At 37.7% G+C, this 22,660-nt stretch overlaps 1 protein-coding gene and 1 pseudogene across 2 annotated transcripts in view; both read right to left on the bottom strand.

The window, feature by feature from the left end:
- The window catches only part of PCDH9 (protocadherin 9), a 914,618-nt gene that overhangs the window by 44,986 nt on the left and 846,972 nt on the right, over window positions 1-22,660 (bottom strand). The gene's annotated exons all lie outside the window — the stretch shown is intronic.
- On the bottom strand, window positions 11,510-12,740 carry LOC130835767 (telomeric repeat-binding factor 2-interacting protein 1-like; annotated as a pseudogene).

Raw genomic sequence — 22,660 nt, 5'->3', positions numbered from 1 at the left:
TGTTTTGATTTTAAAAGAAATATCGATTCTGCTTCAAAACTTTAAGCACAAGGACTATTGCTATTATATTTTAAACATAGTAAAATTATAAAATTTATAATTTTGTTGTAAATTAATAAAACATGACAATTCCCATAAGGTTTCTTTTGAAACAGCTAAATGCATTATTTACAACTATAAAGATGGACAAACATAATAATCATCAAAATAGTTAATATTTACAAAGCACTTAATATATGCCAAATGTTACATGTATTAACTTACTCTGCATAATAGGATTGTTACTATCATTATTCTTCCCTTACAGACAAAGAAACCAAGGCACAAAGAGGTTAAGTAACTTGCCTAAAGTCACACAGCTTATAAGTACGTCAAGATTCAAACCCTTGCAGTCTCTCTCCAGAGTCCATTTAATCATATATTACACTCTGCTACCTTCTGACTTGTTATGTTTTTGATGATTAGGAGTCACTATTCATTCTCACTCCCCAAATAAGCAAGCAAACAAGCAATAAACTAACAACCCACAACAACTTCACTGGTATCTTTAATTGCTATAGCTGGTAACAGGTATTTAATCCCATGAATAAAAATAAAGGGTAAACTACAGATATTCCCATGAAAGGTAAACTTCAAAAGGAATACCAGAGGACAGGTATATTGATTTTCTATAGCTAATGTAACAAATTACCCCAAATTAATAGCTTAAAATAATCCCATTATTATCTCATAGTTCTGTAGATCAGAAGTCTGGGTACAGAGCAATTTATCTAGGTCCTCTGCTTAGGGGCTCATAAAGCTAGAATTGAGGTATTAACATACCTTTCTGGAGGTTCTGGGGAAGAAGAGGCTACCAAGCACATTCAAGTTGTTGGCCCACTTCAGTTTCTTGTGGTTGTTGGGTGCAGAGCCCTGCTTGCTTGTTGGCTGTCAGCTTGGAGCCTGCTTGGCATCTGAAGGTCTCATGGATGCCTCACCCCATTGCCCCATCTTCAAAGCACCAGTAGTGTATGAGTCCTGCCACGTGAAATCTCTTTGACTTCTTCTACCCTGTATCTTTTGGCTCCAGCCAAGAAAATTATCTGCTTTTAGGGGCTTAATGTGATTAGGTTGGATCCATCTAGATGATCCAGGAAAATCTCCACATTTTAAGATACATAATCAAAATCTTCAAGGTCCATCTGCCACATAAAGTACCATATTCACAGATTCCAGGGGTTAGGCAGAGACATCTTTGAGAAGGGGGCATTCTTCCTCTAATACTAGGTTTGGATGGGATGAAGGGTGGTAAGGAGTTCAGACAGCCTAACGGGGAGAACTAAAACTAAACCTGGCAATCAATTTTGTCTAACATAATACTCACCACTCACACATAATCTTTGCTTTATATAAATCTTTATTTGCTTTAGGCAAGAAAATACTTTAACTAACTTACCAGATATCCATCAAAGAGGAAATTGTAAAAAAATCATTTGCCAATGTAATTTAAGTAAAAAATCTGATAAAAGTGTCAGTATCCTCATTAGCTTTGGTCCAAAAAAAAATTATAAACTGGATAAGAAAAAATCTTTTAACTCTTCACCTGACAGGGGTTCAAAAGTGTACCACCAAGAGGACTCAGATGTAAGTTTTGCTAGTATAATACAGTGAAGAAATTGTGAATCTTATCACAGCAAAATGTACCAACTGTGCTACTCAAGCCTCAAAGCAGATAGAGTAATGTGTTTCACTTTGTGTAGAAATATAGCATCCATTAGAGGGGGCAAAATAAATTTTGAAGTCCTGCTCTTAAGCTCTATGATAGCTTTATTGTTATAATGTCTTTATTCTTTGGGATATTACATACTGTTATTACTAACTCTCTAAATACGGTAGGCCTGCTGCTGTGGGTTTTAATGTTTTTCTAACTGTCCCATCTGTAAATAATGTGCAGCTTAAACCCAAACACACACGCACGTTTCTGGAGCAGGAGACTGACACATGAATGGGATGCTTTGTCTGACTAACACAAAAATGCAAATGAATTGCAAAGAAAGAAAACTAAGGAATTCAAAGGCTTTCTTGATTGCCTTCTTTAAAATGCCAAGAACTTAAGCTGGCCTTTCTTATCTTCCACTACATGCATGTGACACTTTAGGAGGTCTTTCTTATTGTACTATAATTCAGGGATTGTTCCAGCTCTGTGCTCCATGCCTTTTTCCAAAGGGCAGGCTGAGATGTATAATTCGGGTAGTGAACAGCTGCATAATTTAAGGGTCGAGCTAGTAGGGCACTGTTCCTTATTTGTGTTGCTCTAGCAGTTGCCAAGATGTTCCAGGCCTATTTAGGAATACAATTTTTTGACTGCTTTATTTCTCTCCAATGATATATGCTGGGATTTGGTTGTGTTCCAGAAAGTGAATTTTATCAGCAGAAGTACCAGAGCAAGCTTTTCTCTCATTTTACTCCAAAGGGCAACAGCACCAAGCTATAATGAGGTAATTTTTTTTTCCAGCCATGCACACTCTGTGTTCTATCAGGCAGGGTTGTTTAAACCTAGTCCTGTCCCTTTCCAAAGCCTGATAGACTCAATCACTGAGCTATCAAAAGCATTTCCACACTACATCCCTCTCACACAAGGCCAATCTCCTGAATGCTGAAAAGGGCCGGGCAGCGAGGCCCTTCAAGATGAAGGCTGCATGCTGATTAATCAGTTACTTTTTTATTCTATCTTGGCAAGTACTCCCTGTTTGTAAATAAAAGATTTACCCTGAATTTCCTGTACACTCACGGACAGAAGGCTGATTTGGACGTCAGTCACAGTGCAGGAAGGCTGCCTGCTATCCAATCCACAGAGATATACTATAGCCACTGTCATCAATACTCCTTCAGGTGTCTTGAAGCATATCCTGGGTATAAGCTAATCTGAAAACAATAGTCATTTCATATGATAAGGCAGACCAGGCAGACTCAAATTTTTTTTTCTGTCTCTTACTATAACATTCCCCGTTTGGGGAAAGATTCTAGTAAGCATCTGCAAAGACACCAGAGTATAGATCATACAACAATAAGGTTGTAAGGGGAAAAGCATCAATAAAACAGAATATCTTTTTTCAGAATATAAACTAGTGCACTCTTTCACTCGTCAGATGGTAAATAGCTAATGGAAAAGGAATGTGACAGACCATGAGGACTAGGAATTGTCTGCAAACTGGCAGGCTCAGTGATTTGCAGATGACCCGAATTATTTTCAGGCAGTTTGGCACATCTCTATTTGTCACACTTACACAACTGAGCCAAATGCATCCAATTAATATGGAGTATTTTCCTTTTCTTGAAGTAGGAACAAAACAGCAAGCGTTTCTTGATTGCTCTCAAACACTGGCAAACGGCAAGAATTCTAAGCCTCTGTCATCACCCACCTTAGGTTATCTCCTATGATGAGCACACAACCACTGAGAGAGTCCTTCTGGACTAGGGAATTTTGTGCAGACAGAAATACATCTACCGCATGCACCGTTGCATGAGCTCCAAGAGCTGAGAAAATGTGGTTGTTGAAATAACCTTCTGCAGTAAAACGCAGGCATTTTCCCTCAGTTTTGAAAGCAAGGTGAAGAGGCTGATTTTGTGAGACACCTTCCGAATCAATGCCAGAGGCTGACACCCTCACACAGACCCATCCATCACAATGCAGCAACTGGAGCAATGTGTCACGATACGGCCTCTGGGGTTGGTGGGGCAGCTTCAGTTTCTGGAAGGGCACTTATGGAAAGGCAGGAATGTGAGTTCTCTTTCTAAAATCCCTTCCCCAATGAGACAGAACACCTGAGCTGTGTAGTCCAGAAAGCACTGGCTAGAGGCCCTTGCTTGCAGGCCCAGTTCTGCCCCTAGCTGGCTGTGCCAGGGAACCTGTGCTGGCATGGCTCTACACATCCTTAAAATGAGGAATTAACGCAGAGGGATGCAAATAGCACCTCCCAGCCCTAGGAAGCCATGATTCACAAACACCCTGAGAAAATGTTTGTATTCATTCTAGATGAATGCATAGGAGTCAGAAAGGCTCATAACAAAAGCAAGCTAAGGTAGTGGAAAGACAAAGGCTAATTCCCCCCAAATAAAGTCATTTCATTGTATTAAATTTAGAATTATGGGGGTACATTAACTCTTTCAGGCCTTGGGGGGTTTTGTGTCAAGAGAACACATCTTTACAACAAAGAATGTACTGTGTATTACAATTATAAGTTACAGCTGGCTATATAAATTTTATACAGTGATATAAAATGTACCTGGCACAGGAAATTTAAGACTGTCTCCAAAGAAAAATATATTAAAGCTCCCATTCAATTGCAGATTGAGTGCATTTTAATGTATTCATGTTTCTGAACATATGTAATACACAAATAGAATTCAATAGTATTTTGCATTTACATCTTGAATTTTAATGGTTTTAGTGAGTCGCTCAGTTTAAGATGGAAAAATATCTTTAACACGTACAATTTCCTTATTCAGTGTACTTAAAATACATAAATGTTGCATGCCTTAGGCTGTGGTTGAGACAGCAAATTAGAAAACAAAACAAATGTCAAAATAGGCAAAAGTGATTCTACCACTCAGAATTATACCACTCCCGAAAAACCTGACTTCTGAAAAAGTTATCTACAAATAAAATTCACCTTAATTTGTTTCTTGTGCCTATGGACTATATTCTTCATACTAATTGAGACCTATAGTACCTCCGGCACTTTCTATTCCCTGGTTTATTAACCCCTAACTGGCCTCTTCTGGCCTTGCGCCCTGCCTCTGCCCCACGGCAGCCACTCTAGGGGCTCCTGCACGGACCTTAGGAAGCCTGGCTCTGCTGCGCCTCAGCTGCACCCTCCTTGCTAATCTTCGCCGTGCAAAAGCCTCACTGTCTGCTTTTCTGCCTCCTTCCTGAGCTGCCAGCTATTACTGGAATGACTCCAAAACTAGGGTTGACAGGCTCTTCTACAAATCTGCGCTGTTCAATCTCAACCCGACCTCACTGGTGTTCAACAATCCTTTCATCAGTGCCTATGACTCACGGGAGTATTCAACATGGCTGCTTTTCCTCAGGCCTCAGTTTGGGCCTAAACACCTCATTCTTGGCAAATAACACCATCTGTTACACAAACGGGACTGCTGAAGCCCTGGTTTTCTTTATCTCTTCTCCTTTACACTCTTTCCTTTTCTTCCTTAGTCTCAGAAGAAGAACCTATCCTCTGCTTTGCCTCTAATCGTTCACCTGTTTTCTTTCACCCTTTTATCTAACACCTTCCTAGCATCTTGCTGGCTTATCTGCATACCACGGGATACCGATCAGTAAATCACCTCCCCTTGCCCATCACAAAGACACACTTCTGTTCAGTTTCCCTGTCTGCAGGCTCCTTCCACTGTACAAATGTGCACAACTGGCCCCCAGTTAAAAAATAAGATGCAGAATCCAAGAACAAACTACACTTTCCCTTAACCTTATTGCTGTATCTCTCAAGGGCTTATATGGTTGCAATTTTTCTTTTCACTACCCAGCTCCGCTAATGATTAATAGCCTAATGCCTAATAGATTCCACTTCCATATCGCCCTTTAAATCCTTGCAATCAGTGCCCTCCCTCTGACCGAAATAATTTTTTCAAAGTCACATTTGACTTCCATGTCAACCAATACGTTTTATTTCCTGACACCCCTGTTCTTTTTCTTCTCCCCAGCACTCATGTAGCTCATCACACTTGTAAGCTTCCCCTTTCCTGGCACATTAGAAGTTTCAGCCTGAGATTTAAATCTCGTTCACGTGTATGATTCAGGTATAAATGGGACGCCAAAAGCCGTCGTGACCAACCATATCTGCATATCAGATCTATTTGAAAAAGAGGTTCCCGTCTTCACACGAGACCTCCTAAATCAGAAACTGCGGTGGTTCAGCGATTCTGAAGAACTGAGAGTTTGTCCAGCATAGATTCAGGCACCTAGTGGGATGAGGTTTGACCCATGAGGAAAACACGCCATCATAAGGTAACCAGCAGGCAATGTTTGCTGGAGGAAGGATGCTGGCACATACTAGGCTCTCAATAAATATTTGCAGAAAAAAATGAATTTATGAAAGCCTGCCTTGATTGTTGGAAGGAAAGAATGATTTAAAGTATAATCCTGTGTTTTTCACTCTTTTTGTCTTCTGCTCAGTTGCCATTATCTCAGGAATGGCAAGTCATTGCTGTTTGATATTTGAACCTCAAAGCAGAAATGCTTGTGATCTACACAGAGCAGGAAAGAGCAGGTTTTCTTCTTCTTTGAATCAGAGTGTGACATTGTGCTTTGGAGAAGACAGAAAATGTGTCATGGCTTTGGCAAATCCAGAATTATTTGCACAGCAGCAGTGCCCACAGCCCTGGCAGGGCTCCTAGCATTCAATGTGCCAGGGGCACCAAGTGCCAACATCTTCTACAGCAGCTGATGAGGGTACCAGTGGCTTTGGAGCAATAGGAGAGAACATTACCTATGGTAGTCCCCAGTAGCAGTCATATCTTTACTGGACTTAGTGAGTGGTGGAAATTTTGCCAACTGGATAAACAGAGGAGAACTGAAGAAGGAAAATATCAGATACCAGTTACAAGCTGAGAGAATGGAGACTATGGAGGCTGCATGTCTTACAAGGTTGGAAGTGTTAATGCTCAGGAACCACCGATTCTTACTACTGACCTGATTACCTTTTCAGCCACTGATTTCTGCAGTCAAAATAAATCCTTGACTTTAAAAACATACAGCCCTGGTTCTGTTCACATTGCTCCCTCTGCCTCTCCCCCTTTGTAAATCTTTTCTATCCTACCCTGAAATGTGAGGTATTCTGAGATACTTCCATTGGTCACTTCATACTCTACACGCTCACTGGTATTACCTAATTCCAAACCCCCAGCATAATCTCTATTCATATGATACTCAACCTGTAACTTCCAGTCCTGATCCGGCTTTGACCTCCAGATTCACATTTCTGGTCAAATATATCTGACTTCATGTCTCACCCATGCCATGAATTCAACCCTTTTAAAGTAAATTCATTAGCTTCTGCCCCAAACCTCTTCTTTCTGACTCCTAATGCATATTAAAAGTAACATTATTTTTCCATTCATAGAGGCTTGACATCTTCAAGTAATTTCATCCCTTTACACACAGCTTTGGACACAGCTGATCACTTCCTCTTTCTTGAACTACTGTATTTTTCTCCACTTGGCTCTGAGAAAACAGAGTTCCTCTCTGACATCACTGCCCACTTCCTTTCCAATTTCTTTGTTACAACTACTAAGCATTGGAGCACCACAAGACACAGTCCTCAGCCCTCAGACCTCTTCTCTTCTCTACATTCGTTGCAGATAGAACTTCATCTAGTCTCAATTTCCCCTGGAGAAAATTTTTTTTCACTCTCAGTCAAGGAAAAATCAATTATCCTGGTGTCTCAACACAAAAATCTTGTAGTTATTTCATATCACTATCTTATACTCCACCTCACTTTCAATGCACAACCATATTTTGTGGATCTTTGTAAGAAATCCAAAATCTGGCACCTGTCTTCACTCCTAGCATCCTTGCCAAATTGCCATTACCTCCTGCCTAGATTATTGCAGTACCCTCCTAACCAGTCTCCCTGTCTCTTGTTTCCTATGTCTGTTTTTCAAGCAGGATCGGAGTGAATCTCTCAATATTTATGTCAGATTATGTCATTCTTCCCTTTACAACCTTCTATAGCTTTCATCACACTTGAATCACTGGGTCACCTAGAATGTCTATGCTGCTTGATAGCTTTAGAAATAGATAATATTATAGACCAAAATGATGTTTGCCTTCTTTCCAAACCTCATGGCTAATCTTTTCTCATTTACATTGTTCCAAAGAATACAAGGCCAGCTGTACATACCCAAGAAGATGGACTGTGTGGCCCATAGGATAAATATTATACTGTTAATAATGATAGAAATTAATAATAACTCTATCAGCAGTAACCATTTATGAAGAACTTATTCCAGGCCAGATACAACACTAAACACTTCACTTGTATTCTCCCATTTAATTCTCTCTGCAACCCCACAATTTAGTCATTAAAACTACCCTTCTTTGGCAAGATAGTCAAATTTTGGCAGATAAGCCCAGCCTGACCAGGTTTATCTGGGGCAAGCTCATTTAACAAGTACTAGAAGATAATGGGATTATGACAAGAGTTAATAATGGAAAATTAATTTGATCCACGTTAGATCTTCATGCCAGGAGTCTTCTACCACTAACAATACCAAAAACTACCAGTCATGAGGTTACTTCTTTCCTTTCTAAGAAACTGGTTGTTCATTATATATCTAGAGTAAGGAATGGGTGAAAGGAGAACTATGTATGTTTGATTTCTAGTTATCTTAAAGGAAAAATGCAATTATTTTCTTTAATATTTAGGAAACAATGGAAAATGGGACAGTATTTCAAACCCTCAAATATTTTTGAATGCCTGTTAGGGACCAAGCACTGAGCTAAATGAGTTTGTATTACCTCATTTAATTTTCACAATAACCATGCAGAGTATTATTATCCAGATGTTACACATGAAGAAACTACATTTTAGAGATTAATTCACATGCCCAGAATCATAAAGCACAAAACTGACTGAATCAATATTCCAAGCTATATCTTATCAATGTTGGTCCATTGCAATTCCTCACTATAACAGAATGAAAAACAAAGTGGCTTCACCTTATACATTCCTTTCTTCTATTATTTCCCTCATTCTAAAAACAGCTTCTTAATTTGAATCACAGATTAACAAATGTTTCAACCAATGATAACCTCCTTCATCCCTTCGTAAATCACCTTATCCAGAGGTTTACTTTACATTCTCCATGCCTGTGCATGTCCTTATTCTTTTTTATACCCTATATAACAGTATTAGTCTGCTCAAGCTGCCATAACAAAATGTTACTGGGTGACTTAAACAACAGAAATTTATTTCTCAGCTATGGTGGCTGAGAAGTCCAAGATCAAACTGCCAACAAGATCTCATTCTGAGGCCTATTCTTGTGTCTTGTGGGCAGTCGCCATTTTGCTGTGTGCATACAAAACCTCCTTTATGTGCTCCTATGAAGAGAGCAAGCTCTCTGGTGTCTCTAATCTTACTAATCAGTACCCCATGCTTATGCCCTCAAACCTTAATTACTTCTTTAGGGAACCCAACCCCAAATACAGCCACACAGTGGGTGAGGGCTTCACATGCGAATTTTGGAGGGACACAGATATTCAGTCTATAACAACAATCCACCTTGTCATTGGTTCTGTATGACATGTTTTAAACCAATAGCTGAAAGTGTTTCCAGGAGGTTACAACTCCAAAATAAAACTGCTCATTGACACAGATTATCATAAACATCTGGCAACTTACAGATGGCTCACAATGCTCTGGAACTTAAATGGATTCTTCCATTTTGATCTACCCATTAAGTGATAGCCATGACCTAATGCACAGGCACAATCAATACAAATGTACACAGTGGCTGTAAAACAGTGTCTCTAAGCAGACGGGGTAAGCCCGCATTCTACAGATTTGAAGAGCCAATCAATTAAATGCAGGATAAGGTCAAACACTATTGATTCAAGATTCAATGAAATTCCTTCCTTTACCTTTCTCTCCTTTGATTTTTCTTGTGATCTAAGCATGGTTTCCTTAAAATACATTTTTATAACAGCTGCACTTACATACTGGTAGAAAGTGAGTGGTCCTCAAAAAACATAATGATCCACTAGCACTGAAATCAGTAGCGTTATAAAACCTTGAAGACATGAAAAGGTTGAAAAATAAAGATAATGCTAACTCAACTTTGAAAGCATACGTAAGAAGCAGAATTTTAAGAGATGCCCATTGCTGGTGGGAGGTTCATACATCTATTCAGAGAAATGATCTCCTACAATGTATCTGTGAGTGTTGAAAAAAAATAATAATGTTAATGATGTGTTTAAGTATCACTCTTCATTCAACACTAATTTTGGCACAATTTCAGATTTTTTCTCGAAAGTGCTGTCAGTGCTCACAAGGCAAATTTTTAAGTATATATTTTACTATTTATTCTGTACCAGTTTTGGTTTTACTGACACCTTATTTTTATCTATAAAACCAATAACATTTATAGATTTTTATCTCATAGCCTAAGCTAAAGTTAGTTACTTAATATAATGCTTTTTAATCTCTGTAAAAACATTTTAAAAATGTCTTTTGTATATTAAACTGCATTACAGGGCTCTGTCTGTATTTGAGTCTCGATACTTAAGTACATTCCTCTATCTGTGAAAGAACTATTTGCTGCTGCATTTTTATCTGTCTCCAGGATCTAGTAAATAGAGAATTGTAAATATCGTATGCTTGGAAAAATTCCACCTGGCACAAATCAGTCACTTGGTGGCTGAATATTGTGAATGGGAACAACTGGCGAGAAGGGAAATGCTCTTTTTAAAAGACAGCGGCACACAGGCACTCCACAGTAACGTGGAAATAACCATTTGTTTTGAGGAGCTTTGATAATATTTTAGTGGAAACAACACTCCTATCCTTTTCTACTCTTCTTTCTTCACGCATTTTGAACTTGGTTTGAGATAGGGAGTTTTCTTTTCTTTCCTTTTTTTTTTTTTTTGGTTTTCACTTTTTCCAAAGTAAAGCTAGAAAATATAAGATTAAGCATTAGGTTCCCCCTGATTTTCCAGATTTACTCTGCAGTTGGAAGTCTTTTTGACTTTTTTTTTTTGAGACTCAAAGTTCTATTTATTTTCAATAAAGAAATTAACACAACAAAGAGGAATCCTCTAATTTTTAAATCTAACACAGTTCTTAGCACAAAACTACCCTCAATAAATAAAAACACATTACTAGTAACCAAGTAAGACTTTTCTCGAGACTCTCTAGAGTTTTGTGTGTGTTTTAAACAAAACTGGACGGTAGGTAAAGAAACACATGCTAGAGACTTAACTGACACAGACTCGAAGAAAAGAACAGCCAACGAACAGCGTCCCCAAATACAAGCTGGCAAAAGGAATATGGGATTTTCAAAGCAGCCCAGAAATCAGAGTTCACTGGGGGATACCAGGGTTTGGGACAGTCCATGTTCAAGGCCTTGTAATTAAATCTTTCCACATTTCTAGATTCTTGATTTGGAATCTATCACAATCTAGAGGAGCTTCTGCCAAAGGATAGGAGGCTCTTTATTCATGCTTTCTAAAAAGACCCATCTAATTTTCCTCCTCTGACTTTGTCAACTAGCTCCTGTAACCAATACAGCAGGGATTCCACTCCACAAAACATTTACTACTATGTAAACCAACCTCTCTGTTTTCGATTTTCCTTTCATAACTGATATTACCAGGAACAGCTCTAAATATATCCAACTTCTTTTATTTCATCCTCCTACACAACTTTGCTTAGCTACAAAATCTAGGACTGACAGAACAACAACAGCATTGGTCGATAAATGAGTGTCAGTTCCAATGTAAAAGTCTCTGAAGTTCAGTGGTCACAAACCTTTTTTCTTCTTCATTATCTTGCCAATTATTTCTTTCGGAATTCAATCCTCCGAGCTACATTCTGAGCACCAAAATTTTTGACCAATGCATCTCGAGTACTCTCATCATCTTTTTGCAAATCTAAGTCATCCTGTCGGGACCAAATGGGATACCCATCAGCCCTCTGACCAGACCCTAAAAAGGAGGAAGGAGGAAGTAGCCTCCAGCTCACCACTATTTTTTAGGAAGGCCTGTGTAACTGTTGACAGATCCAAGTTAAACTTTTCCATTAACTGTCGGATGATCTTAATGGCAGCTCCCACCTCTGGTGCTGAAACTTTTTCTTCTTCTTCTTCCTCATCAGACTGTGTTTCTGAGTCTTCCTCAGTGTGGGTGGATCGTCATCACACATTGTTATATGTATTTCAAAATCAGGGCTCTCGTCCACCATAATCTCCTCAAACTCCCGGGTGGCTTCTACAAGCATCTTTTTGACTGCTTCTTCATTCTCCTTGATCTCTTCTTTTTCAAATTCTTCTTCAGGGAAGTCTGGAGTTCTCTTATACTGTGGTTCCTCGTCGTCAGCCGCCTCGGGGTCGCCCTCTGCTTTCTGCTTGAGCTTCTGGGAGGAGGGGCTCACTGGGGCCTCCCCCAACAGGTACTTCTGCTCCTGGCCCCGCAGGCGCTTGAGGTAGCGGTCCTTCATGGACTGCCACGAGTGCTACGTGAGCGAGCTCTTATCCATCGCTTTCCACAAGGCGTTGCCGGTGACGGAGCTGGCCAAGCGGGCATGTTCCTTCACGTAGGTCAAGATGGCCACGTCGTCCGCCTCCGTGAAAACCACCCGCCCCACGAGCGGCCGCGGCTCGGGCTCCGCGGCGGCGCCCCCGGCCTTCGTCTCCGGGGCCTGGTCGGCCGCCGGAGCCGGGCCCAACCGGTAGGCCTCCAGCTCGAGCCTCTCGTTGCGCTCCACGCAGTCCAGGATGTACTGCGTGGAGATGAAGTCGCCCGAGGCCTCGGCCGCCGCCTCCCCAGGCTGGGCCAGCAGCACGGCCCCGGGCTCCTGCACGCGACACAAGGTGCCGCCACCGTGCAGGATGGGCGTCGAGAGCCGGCGCTTCGCCGGGCTGGGACGCACGTAGAAGGACACGGAGCTGCCATCCTCCCTCACGAACAGAGTCTAAGAATGGGTAGGCCCATTGGGGTCTTTGCCCAAATCCACCGCCTCCGCCATAGCTCACAGCGAGCGCCAGAAAAAGCTGCCCCCTTGCGAGCGCCTAGTGCACAATGCCCAACGCCTGAGTTAACTAACGCTCTAGACGCCGCCAGTGCCGCGAAGCTCCGTACTGCGCCTGCGCACGAACAGTGCCCGCCCCGAAATATTTTTTTTTTTAAGAGACATTCTTTAATTGTTTCAAAAAGGCAGAAATAAAATATGCAGGCACATATTTAACACCACGGCAACTCACCAAAGATACTCTAATACTGTCATCTTTCGCTTTTAAGATGAAGGTGAATTGTCTTCTGTTTCTTTGCTGTGTTTTGTTTATAACGAGTAAAAGTTATATGTCTATAAGATCTTGAGAGTGGTATTTTTAAAATCTAATTATTTCTATCAGTTGCAAAACTCCTCTTAGAAAAAAATCAACACTTTTTGTTAAATGTAGTTAAGTAATACTAGAAATGGAAAAAATTTAGAATGGAAAAGAGCTGCGGTGGCTGAAAAAAAATGGATTTTAATGAAATCATGCTTTCAAAATAAGATAAAAAATGGAAAGGCTTTCATTTCAGCAAAGATGATGTAGCTGTGTAATAAAAATATCCTTTCCTCTTTCTATCACCACTGGGGCCCACTGTTCCCATCTCTTCATTTCTAGCATTTTAAGAATTTTCATATAAACTTGCGTCATTTAATTTTTTTCCTGGACACACAGGACAAAATTTATTACCACTTTACTGATAAGAGATTAATTCACTACATGACTTGACTCATGCTGTTCAAATCTTAGCATGCATACAAATTGCTATAATGCATATTCTGATACAGTGTCTGGGGTGGGGCCTGAGAGTCTGAATTTCTAACAAGCTCTCAGCTGTATCAGTGCTATGGGTCCACTGACCACACTGGAATGACTAGGCTAGAGAACAACCTGAATGCTTGACATTTTCGCAATTCAGTCCATCAGCACATGTACAGATGTGTCATTGCTTGACTGTGCATAGTCGTTTTCCACCTGAGTAATGACCCAAGCCAAGTAATCCCCCAGTTGGATGAGGAAGCACATGCAGTCAACTTTTGTTATTCGTGGATTTTGAATTTGCAAATTTGCCTATTGTACCCACAGATTTATACAAAATTTCTCTGTAACCACAAACATCAGTGACCACACTTTTTCAGTCTGTCATGGACATGTTCAGGTACAGAGCAAAAGAAAATCTGAGTTGCCTGATGTCCACGTTCACAGGGTTACTTGCTGCCTTCGTATTTTAGCTCTTATGCTGTAAACAAGTGTCCTTTTCAAGGTCTATTTACTGCCACATTTGGGGGGACATTTTTGTGTTTTTTTGTGACTTCACTGTTTCAAATGACTGCAAGCATAGGGCTGAAGTGCTGTCTAGTGTTCTTAAGAGCAAGAGCTGTGATGTGCCCTACAGAGAAGTGCATGTGTTAGACTGGCCTTGTTTGGGCATGAGTTATGGCGCTGTTGGCCATGAGTTCAATGTTAATGAATTAACAATACATATTTAAAAAGTGCCTTTAAACAGAAACACACATAAAACAAGATTGTGTATTGATTGTTTGATAAAAATATTGTGACCAGATGCTCATAGGAACCTAACCCTGTATTTCCCCAAGGAGCAATGATTCAGTGTTGGCTAATGCAGTGTTCCTGGAGATATCATAGAACAAAAGTACTGCAAATTACAAGAACTGACTATGCCTCCTAAACTATTCTCAGGAGAAAACTTCACTGGAAATATAGACTCCAAATTGGTGTTCCTCTCTGACTAAGAATATTCATTTTTGGTTGTCCCTCCCAACTGACTCTCAAATCAGATATTTTCAAACTATTTTAAGCAGTAAAAAACAGTTTATTAAGTGAAAAATTTTATAGAAACCAACAAATATCACAGGCAAGGTGAAACTGTATTAGAAACAGTGAATCCTACACTCTACAAATTAAAATATTTTCTAATAAAAACAGTTAGTTAAAACAGAAGTTAAAGTATTGGAGGGCTCCAATGTATTAATGATTTGAAAATATAATATGTTTGAATAGTTATTTTAAAAATTACAGCCTTAAAACCATACAAAACATTTCAAACTGAAGTATCAATTAAACTTTTACAGAATCCCTGAAGTACCTTCACAGAAGTCTTGCATTTGAATGGTTAGCCTGGAAACCACTCTTTCTCTTTAGGCATTTGACAAGGTCATCAATTTCTATAGTATACTTCCTCTTCCAATTCCTGTCTTTGAGAAACCAAAATCTGTTTTTTCAAATCTTTTCTACATGCACCCATACAAGTTCATATTTCTTGTTCTGCAATTATCATAGCCTGTACTTGTCTTTTTCAGCAATATTTTTTTGTCAGTCTTTTTGCTTCGCCTACCCCCACTGCCACAAAAATCAAGACTTTTAAAAGTCATCATTGTACCAAAAACACTAATGTAACATCTTCACTTAAGGCAAGTGAGACAAAGTGCAAAAACAAAGATGTGTTAGGACCATAATGGCAATTGTATCAGGTCCAGTTAGAGCAAATTAAAGACTATTTCTTAAAAGCAAAAAGACACCCAACAGTGATAGTTAGCCATGCCCACTGAACAAATACATGCTACCACCTACTAAGTGAGAGAAAGCTTTCTTCATAAATTAAGTAGCTTATTTGATCCTCACAACATTCCTATGATGACAGGACAATAATATGAGGAGACATGCTTAGTGCTGGAGTAATTTTCTCAAGGCCAAAGTCAGTACATCATAGCTGGAAAGCAAGCCTGGCATGTACTCCTAGGCCTACATTTCCACTCCTCTGTCCCAGTGTGCAGGAAAAAAAAATTAGAATGGTAAGCAAGGTATATTCCTTACCACAACCGAACTTGCAGCTTCTCAGAAGAGAGAAAGGAGCACAAAGTATGATAAGACAAAACCCGGTCAAGATTTCAAGTGAGTCAAGAAAGAAAGAAATTCAGAAGGCTCATTCAAATTGTTATAAAGAAGATTGCATCAAGATGAACTTTGGTGAATGGGCAAGATTCCAACAGGTAAAGAAAGAGAAATGTGACTATAGCAGTTCTGTCAAAAGGAGTGCAGGGAATCGCAACATACAAACAGAAAGGTAAATGGGTTGAATAAATTAGACTTGTAACATTGGGTAAGTTTAAAGTGCACAGGCTGTTGTTACTTTGGTATATTTATATGTTGTAATATGATTGCCCATGTAGCAATATTTATCACATTACATAATTATAGTGCAATGTTATTATCTACATTCATTATACTCTGCATTAGATCTCCACGGCTTATTTACTACTACCTACAAGTTTGTATCCTTAAACACCATCACACTTCCCTGATCCCCACCCACTGGTAACCACTATTTTATTCTCTGTTGTATACAGCTTTAACTTTTTTTCCTTTATGAAATCAGATTTTCTGAATCAGAGGATTTCCTAAGGGCAATGTTAGAGAAATAAACCTGGAAAGGCTCCTTGTTAGGAAAACTGAATTGTTTCTAGGTGAAGGCAGGGGGCACATTGTTTACTTTAATGGAGATTAGCCACAGATGCCAAAATGAATGAAACAATGTACCAGATGAGTAATTTAAACAGCATGGTTTCAAATCCTTTACAACCATCCTCAGACTTTTCATGGAAGAAGGTAAATCATAAACATAGGTACATATTTGACAGCACATGTTAAAACTCCCAGTTGCTAAATTGCAGGCAAAGATTCAACCCCACAGGATTATTTTCTCTCAGATGTCTATTCCTTACACTGTAAAAACCACAAAGAAACCAAGAATAAAAATTATCTTATGCTCAATGTTTATTAGATTACTGAGGTATACTTTGATTAAAACTCATTTGTGTGCTCTCACAATTTCTCTACAAATGAAAAAATGAAATTTAGATAACTATAAACCACTTCTGCATTCCACGTACACCTTTGAATATTAGCACAAATGCCCTTCAAATGTTAGGTTATTTCCTGATATCATTCGATAAGTTTATCAGTACAGAAAGCTCACAAGATTTTAAATTTTATTTTCATAGCAAATGGAAAAAATGTATTGTTTGTATAACTAGCATAAAATATTCATCAGTGATATACTCTGAGCAATGTAACGAGTTATATTTCTAATTAAAATTAAAATTTGATACAATGTAAGCAATACAATTAAATTGCTTACCAAAATTGAGGTTAGGTTGATGATTATATAATGATAATACTCTGATATAATTTTGTCATTTCCCTAATACAACATGTAGTAAATTATTAATAATTTTAATTTAAACAGAACTACTAATTAAAGGAAAATATCGGTGTTATCAAATGTTAATAGCACGGTCATTTTTATATCAGCATGGAAACTTTGGTAGGATTTTAATTATTTCCTGCATTTTTATTACCCTTTCTTTAGAAATAAAGTATTTAAGATATTAGAAAGAATTTACCAGGTTTTATATAGCTATTGTTACAAAATACTTATATGTATGTATGCTTTATATGTATTTAAATATATATATATGTATACACACACACTTTTCACAGCTTGCATGGTAGAAAAGGTTCTTCATAAATTCAAAAATGATTTTAAAAGTAGTTAAATGCACTTTTCCACACTGGACAATTAGAAACTCTCATTTAAAAAATATTAATCAATATACATGGAAACTTTTTTTCATGATGCACACTAATGTTTATGAATGTTGATTTGGATTGAATTTATTTTTTTTTATAAACTATTACAAAACTGTTGGCAACTGGATTTCAACACTAGTATAAAACTTGATTATAAAAGGGAATAAGAGAGCAAATCTGTCTCTCTTACACAAAATAAGTTTACTGGTACCAATACGGGCTACTTCCATCTTCAATCTAACCGTTTGTTTATTAGTATGATTTTTGCCTGTGCTATTTTTTCATATGAGGACAATGACATCTCCCAAGGTGATTTATAAATAAAAGTCCCTACAATGTTAATATACAAAATGTCACATTTCATTTTCAGGGCTTCTTTTTGGCTAATTTCAAGTATAATCAAGCCTGAGGAATATCAAAGGAGTAAAACAAAACATTTAAAGGAACCCAGTTGACATTGAGTGATATAATTTTACAGTTTCTTCATAAGGTTGACTACATTTTGATGCCTAAAGTTTTAATTCAGTACCTAAAAGCCCAAGAGAAACACTACATTCCTTATTATATCAGTTTTCCTCTGAAAGACATCTGAGTCATCCTGAAGATTTCTTAGTTTGAAGGAATGTCAGCATTCCACAAAGGCTGTTGATATTCTTCATTAGCTATAACATAGTTAAAATGTAGCACCTGCAATAAATCAAAGTATTGGAAGATTGCATTAAAACTTATGACAGTTACAGAGTTTGGTGGGTGTTGGTTGTTTTTTTCCTTCTAGTATTCTGGGGTCATCACTCATAATAGTGAAAAGTATAGCATAAAGGAGAAAAAAATTCAGAATGTTCCTAAAAATAAAATAGAAAGCCCTCAGGAGCCCTTTCAGAACAACAATAAAAAGTATTGCTAGCTGTAAAATTTGTAAGCAGGTTCCATCCTGTCGGCACAGAAACAATGAAGATGAATTACATTCTAGGAGAAACATTGGAGACTGTCTGGTAACAGCGGCAAATCTACTACAGGGAGGACAAAGCACAACTATTTCTTCTGTGTCTTAAATTGAAGGTGTCGGAATAGGAAGGTATGAATTAAATGGAAACAAAGCACCATGTTTAGATAGTATCTCCTTAACCATTCATTTCACTCATTTGGCCATTATTTGGACTACTCAGTTTTCAGAATCTGTGTATTAACTTCTGAGCTCAAAAAGATCAGTGTATAATCATGTGCTAAAGGTCTAAGTATGTACACTTTTATATACAATAGAAGATTATGAGTTTGAGTGACAGCGGTTATTTACATCTATTTCAAATATCTTTAGGTGTAATGGAGAACAAGTTTGAGGTTTGTTTGGTTAGCTCAAAGCAAAGGTGCTTGTGTCTCAAATGGAAGGACATTTGATCTGCTTGGGAGATGTTGGCAGCTGGTAGGGAATATTGGGGAGGACCCCATAGAGCCCTGCAGAGCAGACCTACTACATAGCAACTCATCTGTGCAAGAACTAAGAGGACTGTTTTGCATATGTCCTTGTTTGCTGCCCTGGATATTAGTGTCATAGCTGAAAAGACATGCTGCTAAAATGAGAAATATGTGGATGGGGTTGTTTTGAAAAAGCTGATGCCCACCTTGATGGCAGGTTGTAAGTTTAATAACAAACTTTCCACATCCTAAACCAAGGTCAGCATATGCAAAATGAAACTCACACCACAGCAGAAGTAGGGAGAGTGTTTATTAAACCTTAACTGTGATTCTCAAAGGATGTTTAGGTGTGCAATATGCCTACCCTGTACTAAAACAGCTTGACTTTTAATTTAAATTTAAAACTCAGAGGTTTTCTTCCTTATGTGTTTATGAATGTTAATTAAAAGAGACATTGGATAGTTTGAGCAACTGTTTAGAGTCTTTATTTGACAATATTTGAAAATTGTTTCCCTTTTATGCTGGTATTCAAGTTTTCTAACTATAAGCAATGAATGCAGCTTGAGTTAATTGTACATTAAAAATTGAAAGTAATAATAGGTTCTCTGGAAATCACTGAAAATTGCCATGGTACATGTTCCAGAGTTTCAATGATTGATTGCATTAAAGCAGTTGTGGAATTCAAGGTGAACTGAACTAAATGTTAAATGAAGGTACTTTTTAACCTCATCAATACCTTTCTAATACATCATTTTTTTTTTTTTTTTTGAGCTGGAGGGACAACTAATGGTAACAAAACCTCAAGCAATTATCCAGCAGTAGATATGGTATTTGTCTGAGTACCTAATAATCTCTTAAAGCCTTTGTTTTTCCAGCTCAGCTAATTTTTGATGGAACACCATTGAGAACAATAGGTCACTGAGAGCAAATGAAGTGGGGCCACCACTGTGTTTCCTCAAGTGCTATCCCATAGCCTTGCATTAGAGGGCTGATGAGGTAATCTGCATAATAACATGGCCCTAGTGTGTTTCTATTAAGTCAATGGGGCATTGACTATATACAAAGGCACCACTGGCATCTATTAAACAGACTGGATCCCCAGACCCACAATAACTTTACTCATCCAACAGGAAGACTTGTGCACTAATCTCATAATTATACCCCTTTGCTCCTCTACTCAGTTCAAATTTTATCTGTTGGCAGTAAAATAAGTATCATTCCAAGTATCAATATAATTCTAATTAAATGAGTTAAAATGCACTGCTCTAATAATTTGTGTATGTGTGCTGTGCAGACTAAATATGTGTAAATAATTATTAATTCAAATTAATGGATTTTGATGCAAATGTATCTAAAACAATACAGAATAGTATGCATATGGAGCTAGAAACAGGTGAAAATGTGATGTAATTAGGCAGTAATGAATACATTAATCTTTCCTGTCACTAGTTGTTCTTGTTGAAACAGTATTCTAGGATGTCACTCATTTGATATCCCCAGTGTCAGAAAAATCATAGTAAAAGTGAGATTTCAAAATTGAGTTCTTGCAATAATTTTAAAGCAAGAAAGGAGTAAAACACAAATATCTACCACATAAATTCAATTTATTTTATCTGCTGATCTCCAGGATATACAGCTTAAGGTAAAATAAGGTTTGACCTATAAATTGCTCAAAGTACTGAATTTTTAAAAAGGTATATGCTATAGGATAAGCTTATTAAAATATGTGTAGGTTTATGTGCAGTGCTAACCACTGCCTCCATTACTGTTTGAGCAGCTATCCAAAATTACACACTTAGTTGCCTAATGCAATACTATTTCTTGGCTTATATTAAAATGAACATTTTTAAAATTAGAAGAAAAAAGATCTCAATTTTGCAATGTCAGATTTTTTAATTGATAAGATTTTGATTAAATTAGGCAGAGTTTTATTTTAAATCCCTGCTCAAGATTTTATATTTTTTTACTATAATGTCTTTTTGGGAACTGCTGTAGAGTACTAAATATCATTAGAATGCACTTTAAATGTGATCTGCTTTTGTCTGCTATCTCAATTTCAATAAAATTAATCAGTAACATTTTCAAATGAATAGAGTTCCTTGTTTTAACAATAATTTAAAATATTTTTATGAGAAGTTTAAATTCAGTCTATCAACTAACAGCAAGTTATTTCCAAGTGATTTAAAAACATAATGGAAAAATACCTTTTAGTCAAAATTGTTGTTTCATAGAATACTCCTGTGTGAGAGGCACGTGTCAAAAATACCTGTGTTAACCATTAGTCACATTTTGGGCCCTCCCGCAGGGGAGCTAGTCTCAAAGTCATTACTACCTGATGGTCCCAACAATGTATGGATCTGATTGGGATTCTGGGGGTGAAAGTTGTAGAGAGAATGTATGATGGTGAAATCCTCTATTCATTGTGAGAAGTGTCTATCCATGGATATGTCCTTCTGGACATTTTCTTTTTATGAAATAAAATGATTACCGTCTTAAAAGCTCCCAGAACTGAGGGGTGTGTGTATGCATGTTTCTCTTCCCACCCCCTCCTCTCTCTCTGTATGTGAGTTAGGTGATGGATGTGGCTGAGGGGTGTGTGTGTATGTTGTGTGTTGTGTCTGTGATTTTGGAAACTGATCAAGACTAATTGAGACACAAAGTGTAATAAAAGGACAATGTAATTGCAGTTCTTATGCTAACTACAAGCGATATTTTACATGTCACATATTTTATTTAGATTGTATCTCCCTTCAACCATAGAGATATAATTAGGTAAAGATCCTTATTTTCTTGTGACCGTTGGTGTGACTAAATGATTCAAAATCTTTTAGATTTATTTTACTTATAATTGTATCAGACCTTTTGATTTTTCTCCATTGGTAATAGAAACAATATATTTCCCTGTATCTTTTAACTCCTGTGGCAAAAAAGAAAAGGATCAAGGTTTAGACTGACCACTAGAATGCCCAGTTTAAGAATTAGAAATCAGTTGCAAACTATATATACCACGTTCAATAGAAGTAAAAAGAAAAACCATGAAATTAGAATAAAGAAAATTGTAAAATAGAAGTTTGGTATTAAAAAAATACTTTTGAGGTGTCACCTCTAAAAGTACACCCTTAGAATTTAAAGGGAAATTATGAAGATTATTCCAAGTCCTCCTTGCTTATTTTATAGATTCAAGACAAACTCTATAGTAAATTCTAAAACCAAAATGCATAAAGTCCAGATGACAGAGTTCAATTTTACTGAATTTCACATACGAAAATGTACTTAAATATGAGCAACTATATTTGTACATGTGAACATACTCTATCCATGCATAATACATTCTTTTGCCCGTGTCAGTGTGTACGTATTCCCATGAACACACATTGAGGCTTAGCATAATGATGTTTGGCCTACTACTTTTGCAGCTTCTAAAGAAATAAAGCTTACTGTCTCATTTCTTTTTCACTTTTGTGCAAATTTTATATAAGTACACATTCATACAGTGGAGCTCCACATTCATACAGTGGAGCAAGTTTGATAAACCACCCTTGATTTGATTGTCTACAAACATAGATACCTTTAGCCATGGAGCTACGGGTTGGAGGAGGCCCTAAATCTCCCTTAATGTTTGACTCTTTGATCAGTTTAAATCCTCAGCAAGTCCTGCATCACCAGAACTTTAATATTGATGGTAACTGGTAAACATTTAAGATGTTTATACTGAAAAAAAAATGAGTTTATTCCAACAGCTGTCTGAAGCATGACCTTACCTAGCAGGAAGTTGGTTTTTTTTAAGTCTTCTTTGCAGAACTAATATACTTAGGCTATATGGGGGAATGATTAGGAATATCTCCTTTCTATCTAGTGCATTAAATTGCCT

Source organism: Hippopotamus amphibius, chromosome 14, assembly GCF_030028045.1.
Source record: "Hippopotamus amphibius kiboko isolate mHipAmp2 chromosome 14, mHipAmp2.hap2, whole genome shotgun sequence".
Classification (NCBI taxonomy): Eukaryota; Metazoa; Chordata; class Mammalia; order Artiodactyla; family Hippopotamidae; genus Hippopotamus; species Hippopotamus amphibius.
The sequence above is the reverse complement of the archived record's forward strand: the minus strand, read 5'-3'. Positions and strand labels throughout refer to the sequence as shown.